The sequence below is a fragment of the Orcinus orca genome, chromosome 17, assembly GCF_937001465.1.
Source record: "Orcinus orca chromosome 17, mOrcOrc1.1, whole genome shotgun sequence".
NCBI lineage: Eukaryota > Metazoa > Chordata > Mammalia > Artiodactyla > Delphinidae > Orcinus > Orcinus orca.
In genome coordinates this window covers 41,261,813-41,286,136 of record NC_064575.1, presented here as the reverse complement: position 1 = coordinate 41,286,136, position 24,324 = coordinate 41,261,813, and the positions used below count along the sequence as shown (strand labels likewise).

Here is a 24,324-nt window from a genome sequence, read left to right as displayed (position 1 = left end):
CTAGCACATACTAAATGCTGAACAACTAAGTTCAAATTATTCACTCTAAGTCCAATATCTTCTCATATGTAATCTCTCCTTGTTAACTGTCTATTTTCCCCACTCCACTGACCACAGGGAAGATTACTATTCATTAAAACTCATTTAGAGCATTACTGTTCTGGGAAGCCTTCCTAATCTGCAGAGCTGAGTGAAGTGCCCTCTTCTATGCAGCTTTTGGATTTTGTGCTCACTTTGTTATAATACAATCATGCCTTTTTGTAATGTTCGTTGTTGGATGTCTCTCCTTCTATACAATGCTTAGCAATGCTTGTTTCTTTTTCTCACTTAATCTTCAGGGACTTTTTCTGATGATCTTCACATATTCTGTTCTATCTAAACTGCCTTTAACTGTCAGTGTATTTCATCATTTACCGAACTTTGAAGCTGAATCTAGGGAGGGTGGTCTCTCTAAAGAATCTTCCTAGATCACCCCAAGCCAACTCTGTACCCCTTTTACACTATGATAGCTACACTCTAGACAATTCTTATTTTGCACTGATAGTTGGCTTTTAAATACCTCCAAATTAAAATTGTTTTTATTATTAGACATGAGTTCTTTGAGGGAAGAATTTCATCTTACCTGTCTCTGAAATCCTGGCCTCTACTGCTATGTCTGTCACATAGTAAGTACCAAATAAGTGGTAACTATTATGAATCTGAGATTCTTAAAGCAGTGATCACTGATGTTTTCCATAAAGACAAACTACATCAGCATAAAAGATATTAAAATCCTCCATTCATAGTGTTTCCAAGAAACAAATATTTTTCAATCAGAAAATATATTTTTATCTTTGCAATGATTCATAGAAATAAATCTTCATATGTGAAAAACTGGATAGGATAGAAACTTTAGTTTTATATATTGGAAAAAACAAATAACTTCTTTTTAATAGTTCCTAAGAGCAGTATATCTAACTTTTACCTAATCGGTAATGATTTTTGTAATGATGTTCAAATGTAAATGCAAAGAGATGAGTTTTCCTAACTGTGATAGAGGGTCCATCCCTAAGACTTGGAAGGGCAAGAAGGGACAAAGAGACTGAAATGAAAATTAGAATGCTCACACAAAGATAGGTCTTTGTGTTTTTTATTTTTATTTTTGAACACATGGACAGCCATAATAGGAAAGTAGGAATTCAGCCAAATGAATGTCTGAACTGTCCCCTTTTTTGGTTAGAAGAGAACTAGCTGAATGGTCCCCTGGGTAAGAGATCAGCATCCCTATACCCACTTCCCTTTCCCTCACTCTTGCATTCTTAAAGCAACAACAACAACAGCAAAACAAGTATAACCAGAAAGGATAATGCTACTGTAATCAGTGCGCAGGCAGAGGAGGATGAGATTTTCAATCATAGTTATTTATTGGAGAAAAAACAATGCTGGTTTGACCATACTATAATTAAGGTTACAAACTCAAAACTCTTGAAACCCTAAAAAGAACACAAGAAGATCAGAGGCGACCTTGCTGCTGACCTGACCGTTCCATCGAAGGGGAGTGCAGAGGACTTGAGGAAAGCATGTGTTGGTCCAGAATCCAGATCCTGTTTGTCTCTGGTAAGTCTCTGGTCCAGAGTATTAGGTCCTTCATAGATTAAGGAGCTTTAAGATGCTGCTCTCCTCTGGAACTCAGCAGGACATAGGCCTCTGCACTGTTTATATTAAAACTGGGTGGAGATGTGTGAATATTCTCAAATAAATGAATTCAACGGAATGAATTCTTGCCAGTAACAGTTTCTGTAAGATACACATAAGACTTAATTACGATGAAGAGAAGAACAGAGACCAGTGTGAATCATTTCGTTATCATGTTTAAACTGCAGGGGAGATGCCCTTATTGTAAGACCACATAAAAGAGCCTGAAAAATGGGTGTGAAGGATGACAGGCTCTAGCTGTCATTGGCTAGATGCTCTGCAAACACAAAAACTGGTATTTCTAATGTAAATATGCATGGCAAGAAAGAAAGAGAAATTTTTAGGTGGAACACATAATGAGGTTCTCCTTCTCCTTCTTCTTCTTCTTCTTCTTCTCCTCCTCCTCCTCCTCCCCCCTCCCCCTCCCCTCCCCCTCCCCCTCCCCCTCCTCCTCTCCCTCCCCCCTCCCCCTCTCCCTCCCCTCCCCCCTCTCCCTCCCCCTCCCCCCTCTCCCTCCCTCCCTCCTCCTCCTCCTCCTCCTCTTCTTCTTCTTCTTCTTCTTCTTCTTCTTCTTCTTCTTCTTCTTCTTCTTCTTCTTCTTCTTCTTCTTCTTCTTCTCCTTCTCCTTCTCCTTCTCCTTCTCCTTCTCCTTCTCCTTCTTCTTCTTCTGATTACTCCAGAAAAACCAAACACCACACAGGAACAAGATAGTAGGACAGGAAATCCCCTGTACCTGCAATTTTGTTTAGTCACTTATTAATAGGAGTAAGGAGAAGGGTGGCAGACAGGAGCAAGTGCTGCCAGCTGAGATTTAATGCAACCACTAAACAAGAAAACCAAGAGAAAATGAAAACTTGGAGCCCAGTTATCTTTCACTGGACAGAAGTGGATCTCATTCACCACTAGCAAAAGCAAGCATGATGAGGTGGAAAGGCCATGGAGACTGGAGTCAGAAGACATGACTTTGAGTCCTGAGCTCTGTTACTTACTATGATCTTGGATAAATCTGGTAGGTCACTTTGAGCTGTTTTACTCAACTCAAAGAAAATAATGATGTTATCAGAAGCAACAGTTTTACAGCATGTGCTATAGTAAATGAGATAAGATTAGCAAAACTAATTTGTTATTACCTTTTCAATAAAAATAGACCAAACTCAAGTGATCATGGGAACTGCTCCATCCTTACAACTCACCATCTCAAATTAAAAACATTTACCAAAAATCTTCTTCCAAGCACACCCACACTCTAATCTCCTCTCTTTGCAATTAGTTTGCAGAACAGCTTTCTGATTGCCCATCATTATTCTAGTCAGCTGTAGGCCAGCTAAGGTGACCAATCAGGGATCTGAAGTAGACAGACAGATGGGAATTTCAAGTACTTTGGGGAAGCGGGTGTGTATTACTATAGATTTTTTTTTTTTTTTTTTTGCGGTACGCGGGCCTCTCACTGTTGTGGCCTCTCCCGTTGCGGAGCACAGGCTCCGGATGCGCAGGCTCAGTGGCCATGGCTCATGGGCCCAGCCGCTCCGCGGCATGTGAGATCCTCCCGAACCGGGGCACGAACCCGCGTCCCCTGCATCGGCAAGCGGACTCTCAACCACTGCGCCACCAGGGAAGCCCTACTATAGATTTTTCACAGTCTGTTTTGCTGTGCTCATTAGTTGGCTTCTTTCCCTTTGGATTCATTTGTATAGCACTTTTCCACATTTGTACTTTCCTTTGCAGTTATCCTGACCAACAACTATGTGCAGTATGTGACATTACAGAGCTGCTTTCCCACAACCTGGAAAAGATTGACTCTTATTAGAGTCCATTTCAAAAGGGCCACATTCATGCATAACTAGTGAAAGACCAACTTGGCTAAACAGAGTCCCTATTTTAGCATTTGAAATCCCTGAACTAGGTTTATGATAAAAACAAGACCAAGAGGTAATCAAAAAGGCTTGGCTGTTGTTCATTAGTGCCACTGAATATAAGAAGCTATTAACTTCCCTTAGCTTTGAAAACATCAACAGACCACAGTGATTTGATTTCTAACCTGGATGCCATAATGACTGATGAGTTCAGTTCACTGAAACAAGACAAGGACACTATAATAAAGATTAACCCTGAACATGGCCAAGAACCTTATTACCAAATGTCTGGGGTAGGGAAGTGGAGTCAGGGAGAAAAAGAAAAAAAAAAAGACTTTTAGCACTAATCTTGAGGTACAGAGATTTGGAATAAAATGGAATGGACTTGGTGTTACCTAAGAAACTGACAATTTGTACAGATTATATCAAACTTTGCCCTGTGATTAAGATCCCTGTGGTTTGTGTAGAGAATTACCCATGAACTCTTAAGTTAGCTAATAAAAACCTGAAAGAAAAATAATTAATATATTCATCAAACATGTTTACAAACATTTCTCTAGATTCAGTTCTCCTCAAATACCTAATGCTAAATTTGTAAAGGTTGATTAGGGCAACTGTACTGAGGCCTAATATTAGGCCTCAAAATATTTTTCTTCCGTCTTTTTTTCTTGTTTTTACAGGGAGTTAGAGTATCTATAAATGTGTGGCAGTTTGGGAATCAGACCTAGGGATATCTAATCTGGAGTGTTACCAAAGGTGGAAATAAAAGGTTAAAAAAGAATAAAAGAGTAAAATCAGATTATATATTAGGATATTGTGGACACAATCAATCCCAACACAAGTCTTACTAGACAAACTTCTCAGATGAATTTGTTGTAGATACAATCTTAGCTCATGGAGCACATATTGGAGCAGTCAACTCAGGCCCCTTGAAAACCATTCATGTTACAGATATAGTAGCATAAACATAACTGAAAATTTTCTGTCTGGTCCCTAACCTTGGCTATGAGCAGGTTAGACCAGGAAATCCTATACCTATTTTTGTGGCTCCATCTTAACTTGCCATAGGGAATGAGAACCACTACTATTGATGTTACCTGATCTGCATTGTGTGGTCTTTAACTGATAAGTATGACAGTAATTATATTTCCTTCTGATCTGTAGTTAGTGCAACAACAATAGTGGAGAATGAACTTTGATTATGATGACAAACTTTGTTGTAAACTTTCATGTATTAATTTACTTAATTCTCACAATGCTCCCATATTATTTTCCTCATTTTTTTCTAGCAACGAATCTGGCACAGAGAAGTACAAATTGATCATAGTTATCCTCATGAAAAATATCTCAATTAAGGCAAAGAGCAGTGGACCATTTCAAATTTACCACAGCAACAGCATCACTAGCTAGGAAAGAAGGCATACCTAGAATGACATAATAAGCCACATTTGTGAGCAAATAAATGATGGTCACGATAGGCACAGACACAGAAATGGCCAATGGTAGATTCCTAAAAAAAATGTAAAAGACATTTTACTGTTTGAACATTCAAAAAAAAACCCAGGATTATAAGAATTGCATCCAAATAGAAGATTTTCTTGTTGGTAGAGATGGTGATTCTCCTCAGAGTTTAGGACAGTTTCTCCAAGATATCTTTTCTCTCTCTTTCTCTATAATCCATTAAAAAACTGTCATCCTGAAATAAACTGATGTGGTCCTTCTTTTGAAAAAGTCAAGTATATTCACTTTTCCTATAGCATATTTACAGCTACAGAAAAGTCATTAAGCTTCGCATCATAGAAAATACATTCCATATCCTTGCTAGGTGATGAAAGAAGAAATTCTGAGGCACTTACAGTGCACCAGGCAAGATTTTTGCCCTCATAATCTGAACCCAATGTTATGGCTGTGAACATGTCTCATAGGTGGCACAAAGGAATTAAGGTTGCTACTCAGGTGAGTTTCAGAAAAAGATATTACCTTGGATTATTTGGAGGAGAGTCAGGAGAGAATGAATGTGTGAGAGGGATTCTACTTGTCCTTGCTGGCTTTGAACATGGAAGAAGGGGACCATGAACTGAGGAGGTAGGCAGACCTTAGAAGCTGGGAACAACCCTTAGCTGACAGCAGCACAAAATGGGGACTTCAGTCCTACAGCTTCTAGGAACTGCATTCTGGTAATAAGCTAAATGGGCAAGTAAGTGAATTCTTCCCTAGAGGATCTAGAAAGGAATACATTGGCTACATTTTAAATTCATGAGATCTGTGTCAGGTTTCTGACCTACAAACATATAATAAGCAAGCAAACAAACAAATAAATAAAAATATATATTAGGGCTTCCCTGGTGGCGCAGTGGTTGAGAGTCCGCCTGCCGATGCAGGGGACACGGGTTCGTGCCCCGGTCCGGGAAGATCCCACATGCTGCGGAGCGGCTGGGCCCATGAGCCATGGCCGCTGAGCCTGCGCGTCCGGAGCCTGTGCTCTGCAATGGGAGAGGCCACAACAGTGAGAGGCCCGCGTATGGCAAAAAAGAAAAAAAAAAAAAAAAAAATATATATATATATATATATATAATAAATAACAAATAAAGTTTGCTTTTCTATTGTATACTATGCCCAAGTAGTGCCATAGAAATTGTTGAGGAGGAAGAAATTTTCCTCTACCCTTGTAGGTTCTTCTGGCTGGTCTAAGAATTAAACTGACCTGAGACAGATTAGCAGGAAGAATCGAACAAAATTTTAATAACATGTTTAAGTGGGAGAGACCCAGGAAAACTGAGTGAATCACCCATATTGCCAAAGCCCTCATCTTAAGTACTCTCTTCAGCTAAAGACAAAAGAGGATTTTGGGGGTAGTGGTTTGGAACTTCAAAGGAGAAGAAGGCAATTGACATGGAGGTGGAAAAGTAAATCCTTGGTAAATAAATATTTGCTGAGCCATGCAGAGAAAATGGGACACAGAATACATGCTGATCTCTAGGCCTTGTCTACTCTCTCCCACCAAATCTAGCTCTATTCTGGGAACAGAACCTCTACCTAGAACTTCAGGCAGCTAATGAGGGAGGTTAAAAAAAAAAAAAAGAAAAGACTCCCCAACTCTTCTGTTTCTTTAAAAAAAAAATCAGCCTAAAATAATCCATTTTGGGGTAGGAAATTTTGCTTTTCTACAAAATCAGCATGGTTATATCTCAAAAAATGTATGTTGAGAGAAAGCCTCAAATTGCAAATGTATATATTATGAAATGATACTTCTATGGATATACTCATATGAAATAAAATTTTTTTTTAAATGCACGGGACAATTAATATTTGCCTCAGGCTAGTTTTTTACTCTGGGAAGAAAAAGGTGGAGGTGATGGGAGGGAGGTAAAGAGATGGGGATATAGTTCTATTTATAGTATTTTATTTCTTTAAAAATGTCTGAAACAAATATGGTGCCTAGTATGTGTGGTACATGGAGACTTTATTACATTCTGTACATTTTAGATATATCATAATTTGAAAAAGAGCAAGTTTGCTGGAAGGTATTAACATATCTAAAGAATAAAGCAATTAGAATGGTGACAGAGGGTCAGAGAAGCAACCGTTGCAGTCTCCACTCCGGTATTTCTTGGATGAGACAGTACTCAAGTCTAAAGCCTTGATTATGTTTTCTCTGTTGGATCAGAAACCCTTTATTCTGTGTTCTTTTGCTTATAATTCATGTTTCAGCACAGATCTGACTATTGGAAAAGAATATGTTACTCAAAAATCATAGAAGCCCAGCGACATTTCTATTTCTCATCCTTAATGAATAAATTGGTAATGCATTCTCATTTTATTTAACAGTCTTAGAATCTGTGTGTACCCATCTGATGGATGGATCCACTCTCAGCTTAATGCCAAGATCCATGTATGATTTTATAAAACTGAATGCTAGAACCTGAAATTCAATACGGTAATATAAAAACACCGTGTCAGGCCACTTGGGAAATAGCCAACTGGCCTTCTCCTGGCCGTACTCTCAGTTCAACTTGTGTCAGTTTTTTTTCTAATTTCCATATCATGTTTAGTGAAGATTTTTCACCCCACCTAAGGCCTGACTGTTTTTTGTAGACCTGTACATTATGGACACTTGTTTATGTTTTGGTTTTTTCCTTTTATCCCTAATCTGATCTCTCCTTAAGGGCAAGAATGCTTCTTTTAATTTTTCTTTTTCTCCTCTAAGAGTTAAATACATGTTTGTTGAAAAAATAATTTTGTGAAGGTTTTGGTTTAATTTGGGGGTATCCGAGTTTTGGGTGGCACTCATTTTCATGACTTAAAAGTACATTAATAATAAATAAAACAGCTACTACAATTGGAATGTTTTTAAAAAGTGGGTATCTCACAAAAGTAGCAAGCTCATAAGAAAAGGTATATTCATTACACAATGGTATTAATATTGACTTTAGACCTATAAATTCCAATTCTGAAATGCTCTTTCATTGAATTTTTGCTATTGGTAGATCCTTAAAAATTCCACCTCAGGATCACTCTCATTTAATGGCTGAGAAAACTGAAACTTGGCATAGTTTCAGTAATTTTCTCAAGTGGCTCTCAACTACTAGAGTCAAATTAGAACCTAGGGCTCCTAACTTGATATTATAGTGCCTTTTCCATAGTCTGTTGCTATGGTGATTTTTTCATACATATCTAAGATTTCGAAGACTTGCATTCAAGATGGTGAGGCAGCTTCTCAAGGACAGGCGCATGTCCTCTTGGTCTTTGTATAGCTAATGCTTAGCGTTGTGCGAAGGCTGGAACCAGCATTTGTCAAATGGAAGTTTTAATGCGTGCCTTTCCTGGGTAACCTTGAGAAAATCACTTCATCTTCCCAGTTCTCATTTCCTGATCTGTAATGTGTTAATAACACTTGCCTTACTTATTCTACAGGTTGTTTATTTTTTAGCAGATATTTATGTTTGTTTATTAAGGAAATTATTATAGTGTTTCAAAATGGTAAATTTATTATGATATATATATATCATAATTACCATTTAGGAAAATATATTTATATACATTGAAAACATATATATGCATTGCTTTATTTAATATATTTTTCAGTTACTATTTTAAGGCTTTATATGTATAAATTATTTATGTATTTATATACCTGTATATGTCTAAATATATATGTATAAAAGTATATTGTTAAATCTTTTACTGCAAATCATTACATACAGGTACATAAGGAGTAAAGGAGTATTTTTAGATCTTGGGTTTTTTTTGTTTTGTTTTGCTTTGTTTTATTTTTCTGTAAAATGACTAAGCTATTTTAAGCCCCAAATTGTAGAAATTCTTTTCGGCCACAGACAACTGTTGGTGCTTTTTGACATTCTCTCAAATCATGTTTTAACAGATTCCTTTTACTTTTGAAAGAAAATTTGTTTCTAATAATCATTGTTAATTGTGTATTTTGACAACGTTGCCTGTAAATATTTATCTTTAAAATATTTATGATATAACTTGTCTACTTAAGTAAATATTCTTGATTTTGCCTATTCCGAATTCAGACCTTACAGTCAGAATAATAAAAAAAAAACCTTAATGATGTATTTTATGAATAAACTATATTTAGATTTCCTAAAATGTCCATTAGGTAACACAGGCAGATTTTGATGATTAAATGAGAAAATTATGCTGAAAAAGCTACTGAACACTGAACAGTTAGATGAATTTACTTTTTTGTGGTCAGTATATTTCATAGTGACTACATCTGAGACTCCATAATATTTTCTTTGAACTGTGATATTAGTTAACTTAAAGCCTACAGAACATTCTAGCTTAGTCTCTAAGAATTACATAGCTGGTTAATATTCACGTAATATAGTAGTTAATATCCATTTAACTACTCCGTGGGTATTTAGTGGTTGTTTATTTACTTACATATGCCTAGCTTCTGATTTTACCTTTAAAAATGAAATAGGGGGCTTCCCTGGTGGCGCAGTGGTTGAGAGTCCGCCTGCCGATGCAGGGAACACGGGTTCGTTCTCCGGTCCGGGAAGATCCCACATGCCTTAGAGCGGCTGGGCCCGTGAGCCATGGCCGCTGAGCCTGCGCGTCCGGGGCCTGTGCTCCACAACGGGAGAGGCCACAACAGTGAGAGGCCCGCGTACCGCAAAAAAATAAATAAATAAATAAATAAAAATGAAATAGCCACCCACAAATATAATTAAGATGAGGCTCAAGACCTTTGCATACGTGGAGATATCCTGCATCCTGGGGCCCCACTTCACAGTCATGCAGTAACAAATATTAAGATGTCTGTAGAGAAAATTAATATAGTGACTGAAATACAGCATTATCCTAATTGCCTCACAGGAAGAAGTTCTTGCAAGAATCGGTTCAGGAAGAACTCTCAATAAGATAAAAGTCCATTGCTTAAAAAACAAAAATCCTGTACTTAAGAAAATGAAGCTACTTTCTACTGATAAAGAAATAGATGTTACATAGTAGTTTATACACTATTTTTATTTTTTCTACACTTCCTTACCCTATGATTCGAGAGACTTGTTGAGTTCTGAAAATGATCCTAAAGTATGTATAGAGTTAGGTCCCAATGTCTGATCTGGATCTACCAGTCTTCTCTTCTACTTATGTGGAAAAAATTAAGTCCACCCTGTTGCACAACTCCAGGCACACCATTCACATGGAATACATCTCTCATTTTCCTATCCTTGTACTTTTGCTTATGATGTTTTCTGCACATGAAATGCTCTATTGTATATGCCCTTATATTTCTGTTTGTCAAAATCCAAATTTTCAAAGTATGTCTTGATAGTCACCTTCTCTAAGAAACTTTTTCTGATCCCTAATTCAAATGTGAGCTCTCTCATCTTCGAAATATTATAGCACATGTTTATACTTTTCTGATGGAATATCATTTTTGATTATGCTTTTATATGCATTTCATACTCTCAGTAGAATATAAGCTAATTGAGCAAGATTTTATTTCTATGTCCCCACAGTTTTTAACATACAGAAGATTCATAACTGAACAGAACAGAATCAACTATAATTATATAGTTATAGTTTAACTATAAACTGTCAGTAGGTGATGAACCTGAAGTTACCAGTTATTTTTGATAGAATTTATATGTAAAATTGATATGAAATAAATGAATGCAACTTTCAGGGAGATAAAAACCTTAAGTTAAAAAATTTAACATTGGTTATACAGCAGAAACTAACACATATTGTAAAGCAATTACACTCCAATAAAGATGTTAAAAAAATTAATATTATCAGAAAAACAAATGGCCACTTTCCACAAATAGAAAGGCCCTCGGCTAAATTTGAAACATTAGGGACTTCCCTGGTGGGGCAATGGTTAAGAATCTGCCTTCCAATGCAGGTGACATGGGTTTGATCACTGGTCAGGGAATTAAGATCCCATGTGCCGCTGGGCAAATAAGCCCGCATGCCGAAACTAGAGAGAAGCCCCCGTGCCACAATGAAGAGCCAGCGCACCACAACGAAAGATTACCAAAAGAAAGATTACCAAAAGAAAGATTACCAAAGTCAGACGAGACAGTAAATCCGTGAAATGTTTCCAAGATATATTCATAGCTTGCCCTGACTTCTGGATGGATGATCCCAACTATGCATAACATAAAGCCCCAAACAGTAAAAAAAAAAAAAAAAAAGTCCAACGATGACCCAAATAATCAGAGAAAGCCCAGCGGAGGCATTATGCATAAGGACCCTCTTGTGGGAATACAAATGTGCCTGAACCAACCATATGCTCCACTACGAGACAGATGCCATTCAGTACAGTAAAGTTCTGTTTCATTTGGACTTTTTCTTCTTGGTGAGACAGGTTTACCACAGCATAGAGAAAAATGACCAGCCATTTTGTGCTGGAATCACACCTGTGGGTTGATGAGGGGGAGAAAAATATGCTATTCATAAGATGGTACAAGAAGATGGCAAAAACAGTTCTTGGCAACTGTTCTATCTCCAAAATGTATCTTGACTCTGCCACTTCTCTCCACGTTCACTGCCAAGACCTTTGTCCAAGTCACGCAGCTCCCAACTGAACTATTGTACTGTAATAGCCTTCTAACTAGTCTCACTTCCTTCATTCTTAATTCCTTAAAAATCTGTATCTGCATGTAGTAGCCTGTGTGATTTTTAAAAATTCAAATCATTACATGACTACTCTTCTAAAAACTCTCCATAAAGTTCCCTTTGCATTTGAGATTATATGCACACACTCCCTCCCATGGCCTATACTGGGGCCCAGAGTAGGCCACCCCAAAATATGTCTCAATGGCCTGTTGGTTATTTTGAATTAAAGTTATTTAGAAAACGGCTGATGCAGGAGGAGCACTTTGACCCTCTTCTCTGTCTCCCTGAAAGCAGGAAATAAATCTCTCATATGAAAGGTTTTCTCCCTGCATCTGGAGATGGAATCCCTTATCACCAGAGATCAAGGAATTCAGGGCAGAGAAGCCTGTATAAACAAGTCTTTTTACTTCTTTACTAATTTGCTACCCAAGCACAAACTTTGCTTAAATTCCTTACTAATTAAGCACTTAAAGCCTAAGTTTCATTGTCCTCATAAATTCATTGTTTCTTTTTCTAAAACATATAAATGCTGCCTGCTTTGGTCCCTTCTTTTGTCCCATTTCTATGAGACCTCTGTGCACTTGATTAAAATTTGTTTCTTTTCTTATGCTTTCTTGTGTCAATTTTATTATTAGTCCTGCCACAAGAACTCAGGAGGGGCAGAAGGGGAAATTTCCACCTCCTTGACACTTGTAAAGCCCTGTATGACCTTGTTCCCCACTACTCCATCTTGTATACTGTTTCAGTCACACAGACCTCCTTCCCATTGCTCAGAAAAAATGCTTTCCATCTCAGAGATTTTGCATTTCTTGTTCTCTTAGACTAAATGGTCATATCCTAGCAAGGCTAGTTCCTGCTTCTCATTTAGGATTCAATTTTGATGACACCTCTTTATTAATTACTCTTTTTAAGGTAAGTCTCCGCTGCTAACTCACTATTACTACTTCCTCTTGGTCATTAAAGCTCTTATAACAATCTGTAATTATTTAATACATTTATTTTGTTTGTTGTCTTTTTGCCCCACTGTAAAGTAAGCACTCTAAGGACAGATATTACATCTCTCCTTATTACCATTGATACTACAGGACCTAGTAATAAATAACTGAATAAATATCTCTTGATAAATAATACTAATACCCTCACTTCACATCAAATCTTGTGTTATTTGGCTTGATTTTTCAGCACAGTAAATTTAATATGAATTTTCCAACATCTGCACATTTTCACCATGCTGTGTTTTTATAGACAATGCATATTCATCTCTTTTGATAATGGACTAAAGAATTTGTAAAATTGTCCAGAAAACTGATGATACCTGAATACATGAACATTTTAATTTGTACTGAGGTAGGAGATAGATGGGCCCCTGGGTGAGCAGCTGGAGTCTGTTCCTTATGGACTGATACTCCAACATGAAGATAGGAGAGGCTGAGACCTGCCCAGATAAGAGATGAGAGACCACATATTCCTCATTCTCGAAGTCAAGGAGACCTTCCCAACTAAAAAGCTCCTTGGAGGTCAAAAGGGGAGTGATGTCAAGCTACCCATAGGCCTCTTCGCTGGAATCCATCTTGGCTAAGAGATGTGGGCACTCACGGGAGTGTTACCGAGTCCAAGCTCGCTCTGCTCGCCATACAACAAGCCAGTTAATCAGAGATGAAGTGTTGAGGCAAGGAATACGACTTTATTCAGAAAGACCGAGAAGATGGCAGACTAATGTCTCAAAGTAACCATCTTATCAGGGTTTGGATGCCAGTTTCTTTTATAGCACAGAGAAGGGGAGGAAATGAAGAAGTAAACTAAAAAGGTCATAAGTTTTGCAAATATCACCTGGAATGGCCAACCTCGGGGATGGGATGTGTTAATTTCTTCTTTCTTGCAGCCATCTACAGGTGGACAGAGTCCTGATGTTACCCTGAAGAAAGGCACTTTGGTTTAACGTTCAGGTAGAGGCACAGGGTTCCCCGAGGCAGGCCATTATGTATAGACAGTATCCTTTTAGTGAACAAAAGCAGCAGAAAGCAAAGGTTAAAGTAAAAGAAACAGATCCAATATATAGTCAGATTTAGCTCTTTCCTGTAACAGGAGGGTCCTGAGATGTACCAAATACAGACTCCGAACCAGGCAAATCAAAATGATTGGCCAAAGGAAACCCGGAAGAAATGCCCCATATAAGTGATTTAAACTACCACGAGGGTGCGACTCTCTCTCTGAGTCTGCCCATGTGTCTATCCACACATACTGTACTCTTTTTACTCCTAATAAACACTTTACCTGTTTCACTACTTTTATATTTGTGGGAATTCTTTTCTGCAAAGCCAAAGGGCCAGGGCCTTGTCACTGACCACTGGTCTAGTAGCTAGGATTTGGAGCTCTCATTGCCAGGGTCCGACCTCAATCTCTGGCTGGGAACCAAAACCCTGCTTTAAGCCACTGCAGGCCAAGACACCCGAGATCAGTACTATTGTCTGATGAGTAATATTATTTTCGGTTTGAACATACAATATGCTTTTAATTTCATATCCTGTGCAAGTTTACCTTTTTAATAATAATACTATGCTATTTACTCATGGTCAGCTTCAATAGTGTTAGAAATCTTTCTTCTTAAACACCATAGTTTTCTATTACAAAGAAAATATCTGTTCATTATAGAAGCAAACTTAAATACAGATAGTTTAGAAGCTTAAACAAAATAACCATAATCTCAACACATAGAGATTATTGTTATTAATCTTTACAAATGTTCTAAGTATCTATGTAATTTATAAATTTTGAATTGCAGTGTAGAAATTTTAGGAAACACAATTTTCACTAACTGTATTATCACATTGTAATGACATTAAATATTTTTCTATAATTCCATGTTAATGATATATACATATTCTATTATGAAGAAATGCCATAATTTATTTAACAGTATTCAAGAAATAGCAATTTGAGCAGGTTTGCGGCAGGCATTCTGATAGGCTCATTGACAGCCACTGTGAATAAGACGTAATTCTTGTCCTCAAAAGTTAAAAGTCTAGTGGAGAACACAGACCAAGAGCTAGGTAATTGCTAGACAAGGAGCTAAAACTGTGAAAGAGGTGGGTTTATTTGTTCCCTATTTACGTTATAACAATAAAAATTTATTCTTTTTCAGTTCTGGAGGCCAGAAGTCCAAAATCAGTTTCACTGGGCTAAAGTCCAGTTATCAGCAGAACTGGTCCCTTCTGGAGGTGCTGAGGTGAGAATCAGTTTCCTTTCCTTTTCCAATTCTAGAGCTGTATTCTTTGCATTTCCTGGCATTCTTTGAATTTCCTTCATTCTCCTTCCTCCATTTTAGAGCTAGCAGCATAGCATCTTCAAATCTGTCTCTGCTTCCTTGGTCACATATTCTCTTCTTCTGTAGTAAAATCTCCCTCTTCTTCCCTATTTAAGGACACTTGTGATTACATTTAAGGCCATCTCCAAAATCCAAGATAATCTCCTCAATGTAATCACGTTTGCAAAGTCCCTTTTGTCATTTGAGGTAACATTCACACGTTCCAGGGATTACGATCTGGATATCTTTGGCAGCTATTATTCAACAGTGGGTAAAGAGAGCTAGGGGAGCACATGGGAAAAGACTTACACCTAGGGTCACGGAAAGCTGGGTGCAGTGGTAGATGCCAAAGGTGAGAGTTTTCAAAAAAGTCTAGATTAGCCAGTAAAGGGGAAGAGAAGAATGGTCTTTTTTTTTTTAAACACCTTTATTGGAGTATAATTGCTTTAAAATGGTGTGTTAGTTTCTGCTGTATATCAAAGTGAATCAGCTATACATATACATATATGCCCATATCTCCTACCTCCTGCATCTCCCTCCCACCCTCCCTATCCCACCCCTCTAGGTGGTCACAAGCACCGAGCCTGATCTCCCTGTGCCATGCGGCTGCTTCCCACTAGCTATTTCACATTTGGTAGTGTATATATGTCTTACTCCTCCACCATCTTGAAGGACCCCCCAGAATGGTCTTATTAAAGTAAAAAAATAAGAAAAAGCTGAGGACAAGAGGACAGCTGGCATTTATGGAACTGTTGATAATTCGGGTGGATCAAGTTGAACAAGAAGAATTTGGAGGGATGAGAGGAAGGAAAGGAAAGCAGAAGCCAGAATTTGAAGAGCTTGTATCCTGGGGTAATGGAAAGCCAACAAAGTGTTTTCAAAGGTGGAGGGACAGACCTAGCTTGTGCTCTAGAAAGATACCTCTGGTTTCAGTTTGGAAAATGTATTGGGGAAGAAGCAATCATTCATGTATTCAATATTCAACAAATAATTTTTCAAACTACTAGGAGATGGTAGGCCCTAAAATACTTATGAGTCAAACATGGTTCCCACCTAAGTGTATGAAATCTATTTAGTGGAGGCAAAGCAAAAGATAATAAATAGTTAAACAAAATGTTTACAGTTTGAGAAATGGTTCAAAAGGAATACATGCGGTGATTTAAGAGAGCTTAACTGGGAACCGTACTTTATATATGGTGCTTAGGGAAGGCCTTTCTGAGGAGATGAGAGATGAGCTAAGATTGAAAGAGTGAGAAGATGCCAGAAGATTCCTGTCAAGAAAGGCACTATTTGTGAAAGAAAGAGAAAGGATGCCAGTGAACCTCAGTAGAACCAGCAAGAAGGCTGTGTTACATGAGAGCAGAGAGATCAGCACACTCAGACCTTGTAGATTTTTTTTCTAAGCATAATGAAAAATCATTGTGTGTTTTAAGTCAGAGGGTGACTTGGATGGGTTTACTTTTTAAATATCAGATGAGTATATAAAGAGATGCAATTGATCTGAAGTATGATAATGAAACAGGGATGGAAAAAGTTGTCAGATTGAAAATATATCTTTGGAAATAGAGTTGACAAGACATGATTAGTTGGATATGACTGATGGGGAGTTCAAGAGTAGAGGGAGGAGAAGGCAAGGGAGAGAAGAATAAAGCTTAACTTGATAGATGGTGGTATTATTTGCTGAGATATGAAACATAAGAAGGAAAGCAAGCTTGGGGTATGTGTTGCAGTGAGGAATGAAAAGGTCAGTTTTAGAATGTGGAGTTTTCTGAGGAACATTCAAGTGGGTGGGCCTAGTATGAAGCAAATCTGGAGTTTAGGAGAAAGGGCTGACTTTGGGAGTCATTGAGGTCTAGATGACAATTAAGACCATAGAGGGGGATGAGGTAGAACAGAGAAAGGGTATAGAATGAGAAGATAACAAGGCCCAGACTGAATTGAGTAAGAACTTGACAAGGAGAGGACCAAATGTAGCAGAAAAACTAGGGACGTGTTGTGTCACAAAAGGGAAGAGAACCATTCATAAAGGAGAGAATGGTCAACCACAGCAAATAGGAGAAGGACTGAAAAACTTCCCCTGGACTTAGAAACTCAGAGGATGTGTTAGTGTTTTTTGGCAAGAGAAATTTCGGGGGAGTGGTTCAGACAGAAACCAGATTAACTGGGCTGAGGAGTGAAAAGAGAATGGCTAGGGAGGTGCAAAAATGAGAATTGCTATAAACAGTTCTTTTAAGAAGTCTGGCCATAATTAACTTAAGCTATTGGTGGGAGTGTTAATTGATACAAACTCTTAGGAGGGAATTTGCCAATATTTACTAACACTTAAAATGTTCCTATTCTTTGATCCAAGTAGTTCAATTTCTGGACATAATATTTACTTATAAAAGTACAAAAGTAAATATACCTTTTCACATTGTTTCCAAGAGCAGAAAGTTGGAAAAATTAAAATGTCCTTCAATAGGGAATAGAATAAATATTGGTACATTGCATAATGGAATATCATACAGTGGTTTAAAATAATGATGTAAATTTATAAGTACTGATATAAAAATGTTTAAGAAGTAAGTTTCAGAACAGGATACGTAAGCAGTTTATGGAAAAACAAAATCTGGAAATCTAATACTAGACTGTGAATTGTGGTTATTTTGGTGGGGGTTAGTGATCATGTGTACTTTCACTTTGTATACTGTATATAACTGTAATTTTTAATTTTTATGTTATTACTTTAGAAAACAGAGGGGGAAAAAAAGAAATCTGGCTGTAATGGAAAGAGGAAGGAGAAAGAGAGAGGTAGATGGAAAGAGGTAGATTAAAAAAATATGAGAAAGTCCTGAGCCGTTTAATTACTACTGGAAGGAGCCTGAAGAGGTGAGTGGTTGGAGTGGCATGAGAGGAAAAACAGCACTCCAACAAGCTGGAGGAGAAATGGAGAAACAAAAAAATTAGTCTTAGAAGGAGGAAGTGCCTCTGTTAGCATAATAAGAGAGTAAGAAGACAAAAAAAAAGAGAAAAAAATTGTGGTTTCCATTCAACAAAGAATTGTGTGGTTCTTACCTAGTAGCATAGAGGATCATTTAATGATATCCTCTATTATTTGATATTTTTATGTTTCACACTTTTTGTTGTTTTAGGCCAGCATTTCTCAAAGTATGACAATGAGACTCCCTGTGACCCTTTCAGGGGGTCAGACATATTTTCATTATAATTCTAAGATGTTATTGCATTTCTTACTCTCACAGAGGAGATTTCCAGAAGCTACATGATATGTGATTTTGCAACTGATTGAATACATATATGGGAACCCAACACTCTTCTATTTACCTTCTTTAAACATTAAAACATTTGCAAAAATGTAAAACAATGTCGCTCTTCTCATCAATTATTTTTCATTTTGGAAAATATAATTATTTTTCATTAAGAAGTAATGGGCATATTATTTTTATTTTAAAATGATTTTATTCCTCAGTTTTAATTTCCACTATAGCAAATACTATGGATAGATATAATGCCATATAAGCAAAAGGTCTTTGACTCCTCAATAATTTTTAGACAATGCCTCAGTGAACATCATTGTGGCTTAATCTTCACACACCTATGATTATTACCTTAGAGTGATTCTTGGATGTTGAATTACTGGGTCAAAAAATGCACAAAAGCCTAAGGAGACAGGATTAAGTGTAATGTGTTATTCTGGATGAGATCATGGAGCAGAAAATGGACATTAGGTAAAAACTAAAGGAATCTGAATCAACTGTAGACTTTAGTTAATAATAATATATCAATGTAGGTTCATTAATTGTAACAAATGTATCATACTAATATCAGATGTTAATAATAGGGAAAACTGAGTACAGGATATTTGGGATTCTATGTACTATTTTCTCATATTTTCTAGAAATCATAAACTATAGTAAAAAATAAAGCCTATTTTTTAAAATGGAGTATATTAGGGCCATAGGGCTGGCACTAACACATTGCCAAAAACTTGGTGGTTTAGGAACAAAACAGAAATTTATTCTTTCATAGGTCTGGAGCCCAGAAGTCCAAAATTATGTTGTCCACAAGACCACATTTCCTCCAAAGGCTATTGGGGAGAATCCTTCTTTGCTTCTCCCAGGTTTTGGTGGCTCCTGGCATCCTTGGCTTATGCATACGTCACTCCAGTTTCTGCTTCTGTCTTCATATAGCCTTCTCCTCTTCCATCTGTGTCTTCTCTTACCTTTTATAAGGACACCTTGTCATTGGATTTAGGGCCCATCGAGTCAATCTAGGATGGCCTCATCTCAACTTTCTTAATTTAATGACATCTTCAAAGATCTTTTTTCCAAAAAAGGTCACTTGAACAGATTCCAGGGGTTAGGTCTTCAACATATCTTTTTTTTTAAGTCCACCATTTGGCAAAATTCATGAAGCAATAATAATAATAATAATAAAGAGCATTCTAGTCAAAAGCTGGGGAATAATGCAAAAATAATAATTTTGGTTTTAAAAGGTACAGTCTGGGTCCTTCTTTCTGAATGTACTTTGCCAGCTGGGCTCTTTGCCTCTGAAGACCACTCTGAAATTGAGATCACACAGCGTGTGATATGCATGTAAAAGATCTAGGAAGGGTGAGTGGGCTGTCAAGGATTAAAAAGACTAAAGAGACTTGTGTGTGTGTCTGTCTTGTTTCCTGATGTACCTATATGCTAAGTCCTTGAACAGTGACTGGCACACAAAGGATTTCAGTAAATTTTGTTTAATGACTCAATGATGTGTCTGCCACCCTTTGGCATATATATCCCTACATTTATCTATCTATCCATCTATCTATCTATCTATCTATCATCATCATTTTTTACTGTCCTGTATGTTTGTATTTTCCTCTACAACTAGAATATAGGTAACTTGAGAACACAGGTCCTCACTGTAATTCTTTCTAGGCTGCATAGTCCCAACACATAAATTTCTATACAAGGGGCCCAATAAAGATGAATTAATTCTGATACCACCAATGACTGATTTATCTGTGAGTCTTGCTCATAGTTGCTATTTGCCCTTTTGGTTGGGATGACATTTATTTTAGTGTAAAATAATACAATGTTGGGTTTCTTTATAGCAGCTGCTCAAATGTGTCATCAAGGATTTTGCAAATGAAAGAAGAAGAATCTATTTAGTAACAGAAAGGGTTCAAGAGCTGATTAAGTAGGTCAGGTGGTTCTGCTGTTTGATTCAGCAGAATTCTTCCTAGAATCTGCAAATTAATATCTGGGTGACCTAGGGAAAATCACTTACACCTCCATAACCTCTCCTAATCTCAGTTTCCTCATCTATATTGTAGGGATAATCGTAGTACTACGTTCCTGGTGTTTTCAGAATTAATGATATTTGCTAAAACATTTGATAATGTAAGCTTTGTACAGAGTAAGCAGTCAAAAAAATTAGCTGCTATGTTATTCTTAACCATTCCAGTTGAAAAGACCATCTCTCTGCTAATTATCTCTCTCACATTTAAATCTCTGGTCTGGTGCTCTTTCATGCTTTCCAGACAACGGCTTACTTGATATCTCCAAGTGGCTGTCCAAAGTCTTCTCAAATTTATTATATCTGAAACAGATCTTCTTATTCCATTCCCCCAAACCAAGCATTAACCAAAACCAAATCAAATCAAAACAAAATTTCTTCCTATTCTCTTTCCTATCTACTAAACTACTTAGGTTCAAAACCTAGTAGTAATCCTTAATTCTTCCCTTCCCTCATATATAATCCATCACTAAATTGTATTGGTTCTAACTCCAAAATGCATATTGAATCTATTCATCTCTCTGTCTAAACTGTCCCACTCTAGTCAAGGCTTTCTGAGGGGAGTCTCATTCTTGCCTCTCCCCTCCTCCACAATCCACTCTTCACCGAGCCATCAGTGGGCATAAATTTTTCCTTAAAACTCTTCAGCCGTTTTCCATCATGTTTAGAATAAAATTAAACTCCTAAATACACTTCACGTTCTGGACTGTATTTATCCTCCGACTATCTCATACCACCCTTCTCCATATTGCCCCCAGCTCTTCTTTTTGCCTGGAAAGCTCTTCCTCCACTCATTAGCATGGCTGGCTCATTCTCCTCCATAGTATTGCATTGTGAAGCGCCACTTGCTAAGAGATGTGTTTCCTACCACCCCGAGCAAATTAATTTTTTCCACCTAACACTCAAATTCTTTCTCACAAGACCTTGTTCATTTAATTTTTCACTCTGTTTGTAATCTGTAATTGTCTTTTGTTTGTTTGTTTGTTTGCTAGATCATTGTTTCACTAAGCCAGGAAAAAGTAATTTTTTTGAGGTAAGGTCTTCCTCAAAATGACATTACTTGTACATCGTGAAATAAGTAGCCCAGTTTCCTTGCTTTCAAAAATGCCTAATTTTGTTTAATTAGTGTCAGGACAAATACAGATATTTTTAAAAGGCTTAATTCTCCCTGTTGAAGATAGTTTCCTCCCCTCATTTTTTTTTTTGACTCAGAACATTTACTTTAGAAAACAGTATTGTAAACATTTTCTCGTCTCTTTCAAATGTACATAAATCCTTTTGGAGACTAAATAGGCCTTTGGTAACTATATAACCCAGAAATGTTTTTCTGAAGATGGGGGGGGGCGGGGGGGCATCTCTTAGAAATGTAATCATCAAAGAAGACTGTGCCCCATTTCTTAGTTTCTGTGAAAGGGTCAGGGCCTAACTTGGGGGAGGGGGGACACATGGCTCCAAGTTGCAAAACTATCTTGTATCATAAGATATGAAAAGTTTATTGTTCCTTTGGAAATTAGCTAACACAGCTAACAGAGAATTAGCTAACACAGAAGTTCACCCCAATTTGACCAGGTAAGTCTAGGATGAAATATATATGACAAACAGTGCTGGCAAGTCCTCTTACTTGAGAACTAGTTATTGTTTATCTTGAGGAGGTACATGAATAGGTTGTATCTGCTTGGCTACGTAGAAGGGTAACATTTATTTTTATCTTTTAGAGAGCTGACTGTGATGCCTATCACATTGTAATTTAATGCTTATTCAATAACTAAACTTTTATTTCTCTATTTACTTTGTGGAAGAGAACTTCTGGGCAGGGAAAATATTTTGTTTTTAATTATATTTTCCCAACATCAGTAGTAAATATACTTCAAGTTTAAAGAAAAATTTAACTGTTAAGTGCTTAATAAAGTAATAGCACTATGGCAAATAAAATTTCTAGTTAACTGATTTTTTAAAATTCTAATTGTCTTTAGTGGTCATACAATACACTCAGGGCAATTTTCAGTGTTCCAACCAATTTTCTTTTCTTTTTGCATTCTTTGATGGAAAATGCCTGTGCAGGTCTAGCTCCTTAATTTCATTTGTGAATCATTAAAATAAACAGAAATGATTCATAATATCATTAGCAAAAGTTGCTTTTGAATTAGTGACAAAATAAGCCTTCTAAGGTAGTTCTCTTTAAAGAGCATATTTACTAGTAAATAGATTAATACAGATATAGCTGACATTCTCCACATTTGCTTTCATCACAGAAATATGTTAGACAGTTGGTTTTTCTTCATTTAACCCAGTGTAATTCTCTTTACACAATGACTGTGGCAAGAATGATAATATGACTTCTAATGGAGAAAAGGGAAGTAATCTAAAAGAAGTTTCATGTTGATCAATGCTCAGGAAATAGCATACTTCAGATAGACATTACTTTAGGAATAAAGTAACTGTGTTATCTCATAGTACTTTGAAATACCTTGTAGGGGAGGAAGGAAAAACTGTTCCTCCATCTTCTTAGGGTCCCTGGCTGGGTCTGAACATTAAACTGACAAGACAGTTTAACAGGAGAAAAGTATATAAATTCTACTAATTTTTTACATATACATGTGAACCTTCACAAGAGAATGAGGAAGTGAGCAAGACAGGGAGGTTTCATGCCTTTTAGACAAAAAATAAATTTGTGAAGAAGTGACAATACAAAGGGGTTTGGGTTAGGGGTAGTAAATGATGAAGAGAGATAAGGGTTAGTTTAACAATATGTGTTTGTACAGATTTCTTGGCCCTAAATTCCCTGTCTCTGGTAAGAAGCTCTTCCTTCCTCCTGATACAGAGAGGGTACATTTCACATGGGAGTTTTATGACCTGTTTTAGCAAAGAAGGGTGAGGAGGCCTTCAGAGTGACCTTCTGCTGTTTTCTCAAACTCCTTCAGCTTAAGATATTTTATATGCCAAGATGCTATATTTTAGAGTAATGTGTCCTGTACCCCATCAGCCTAAATACAGAAGGCTTTGAAGTCTGCATCTCCTGCAGGTTCAGAATCACAAACCTGGTTTTTTCCTCCAAGTACAATATTTCTGGAGGGGAAAATACTCCCTGGAATTATGCTGTCAAAGACTGAGAAGAACCTGTGATAGAGGACATTTCTTCCCTGGCAATTCTATTTACTCCTAAAACTGTTACCGATATGAAAGATGAAACATTTCTTTCTTCAAAAAGCCTTTTCCCCAATAAGTTTGTGTATCAGGAGTGAATTTGTCTATTACACTTAGGAACAAGATACATCTATTTATGTTTCTAAATTAATTAAACTGACTCAGGCCCTTACCTGATAGGGTTGGTGGGAATTCTGAATCTTACTCTTTCTTCAGGATCCTAAAATTTATGCCCAACCTGGCAGGCAGAATAGGGAGAATGCTCATGCTCCAAAGACCATACCTTTAACCCATGGTACTCACTGTCCTTCCTCTTGCTCTTTCTGCTATATGCTGGTGCTATTGGGTACTGGTCCTGCCTGACCTGGGCAAGCCCAACTATCCATTGCTATCCACTCTCCTGCCCCAAACCCCCATCCTGGTTCCTCTGGAGTACTGTGCTTGCAAGGGTCCAGTCTTTTCAACCCAAGAAAACTTCCCAAACCACCATCGACCCTCAGAGCAACAGGAAAGCTGCTGCTCAATTAGAGCTGCTTTAGGACTTTCATAGGCTTCTCCATATATAAAAACTATTTTAAAATGTATATTTTACAACTACTTGTATTAGTTTTTGTTATAGTCATTTTTTTTCCTCCTAATTTTAAAAGAAATTAAATTTAAAACATTTTCATGGGCCTTAGGCTCTGAGCCTTTTGCGCTTAACAGATAAGTGGGCCAGGCTCCCAGGACTAGTTTCCACCTTCCTCCCTTAGGGTAGATTCAGCTCCATTGTTCATATTAAGCCTAAGATTCTAAACTGTTAATGCACTTCTGGGAATAGAAGAAATTTAGAATTTTGAGTCAATTAACCTTTGTAGGGGGCCTGGGTGAAATATCTCTCCTTTGTTTGTGATAAGGCTATCCCCTCAATAATAGAGAAAATTTTTCAACCTTTTATTCCCCTTACCCCTTTAAACTTTGTGCCATTCTACTAAG

General features: G+C 37.2%; 1 long non-coding RNA gene across 1 annotated transcript in view; it reads left to right on the top strand.

The window, feature by feature from the left end:
* Nucleotides 1-1,409: 1,409 nt before the first annotated feature.
* LOC125961609 (uncharacterized) overlaps nucleotides 1,410-24,324 on the top strand; it is a 61,404-nt gene continuing 38,489 nt past the window's right edge. The window contains exons 1-2 of the long non-coding RNA XR_007472502.1: nucleotides 1,410-1,596; nucleotides 14,761-14,844. This is a non-coding gene — a long non-coding RNA (uncharacterized LOC125961609). The remainder of the gene's footprint in view (nucleotides 1,597-14,760; nucleotides 14,845-24,324) is intronic.